We start from the raw sequence: 1,667 nt of genomic DNA on the forward strand, positions 1-1,667 counted from the left end.
CAGACCCCCACCCTCGCACCCGGCAGCCCTGGGGAGATGGCGAGACAAGAGCCCCAACCCTGCCCGCCCCGTGGGGCACCATGCTCCACCCCGGCCGGTACCGGCACCGTTAACCTCAGCGTTGTTGCGCGTTTTTCATCGTGATGACGGACAAGGAGCTGGGCGGGCCTGGAGGACGCAGGGCCGGCTCCGCTGGAGCTCCCAGCCAGCAGCCGCCGGCAGGGGGGGCGGGCTCACCAGGGACCTGCTAGTGGGCCAAGCAGGGCGTGAGGGGAGACTGGCTTTCCCTGCCAGCTACTGGTGGCCATGCTGGGCTGCGAAGGCGAGTGACAGCAAATGCTCACGCCGGAGGAGGAGACGAGCACGATTTTGCATGTTGAGAAGAGTCCCGGTTTAGCCTGGGCTTGAGGCGGTTGAGGAGGCCAATTACTGCCACCAGACCATTCGTCTGCCTTTCTAGGAACGATGAGTGATGGGCTTAGATCATCACCCGGGCCTGAGTCAGATATCTCAAAAGCTGGCATTAGACATCTGCGAGCTCTGGCCCCGTGAATCTGGGTCACCCTGGCAGAGCCGGCACACCGACGGAATCTGTATTCCTGGAGACGGGCCTTAGCTGAGAGGACCTGAGCTTAAATGGGGTGAGGCAGCGCAGGAAAACAGGGCTGAAATACCCTTTGGCAACGGAGACAAAAGAGTTAACCTGCTGCTGGTGTCAAAGCCAAACCAAGATGTGGAAGGCAGATGGAGAATGCCTCCGTACCACCGAGTCAAATGTCAGAAGCCATCCAGAGCTCACGGTCTCTCCCGAGACAAACAACATCACCTAAATCTGGGGGTCGTGCATGGGAGAGCGATTCGCCAGGTGACAGAAGGGCCCTGGCATGCGGGAGGCAGAGATGGAGAGCCCCGCGGACCCGAGAGAGGGGCTCTCCGCTCCAAGCCAGGCTTTGTAGGCACTGCAGGGGAGAGATCCGGACGCGATCCAGCCGAGGGAGCTGCCCCAGCACAGCACGTGGTGTTGGAGCAGACGAGCTCCGGCCAGCGCTGGCTGCGGAGAGCAAAGCCACCTTCCAGCCGCCTTCCCTGCCCCGTGGCGCCAGCGGGCGTGTGTCTGCCGTGCGTGGGGCAGCCATCGGGTCCCACGGAGCCTCCTCCGCCCCGTCCGCTCTGCCCTGACTGAAGGAAGAAGGGGTTAAACCACTGATCCTCCTGCCACCCACCTTCTGCTGAAGCCCCAAGACTCAGCATGGAGCGGGGAGGCTGCAAAGTGCGTGGCTCCGCAGGGCACGGACACGGCCCCCCTGCAAATGCCGAGGGACGGGAGGGACCGGCTGGGTGCCCGGGAGTGGGCGTGCACTCGCCTGTCAGTGCGTGGCCACCACCGTGCACGCCTCTTGCCAACATGATGACAAGCGTGGCCCAACCTAGAGGATGCCATCCACCCTGGGTGCTCCGGGCCCATCTCCTGGGCCACCACCCTGGAGCACAGCGGGAAAGACCCGTGTCTTCAGAAGCTGGCACCCCCCCTGCCTCGGGGCTCTGCCGGTTCTGCCTGTTCTGCCCCCTTCCCCCCCCCGGCCCCAAGCTTGTCCCTTAATCACAGGCAGCCTGGGGACACAATAAAATAACCACACCAGAGGACCAGGCTTGTTCCTCTGTGTCTT

This window comes from Egretta garzetta, unplaced genomic scaffold (genome assembly GCF_000687185.1).
Source record: "Egretta garzetta isolate BGI_Z169 unplaced genomic scaffold, ASM68718v1 scaffold452, whole genome shotgun sequence".
Lineage (NCBI taxonomy): Eukaryota > Metazoa > Chordata > Aves > Pelecaniformes > Ardeidae > Egretta > Egretta garzetta.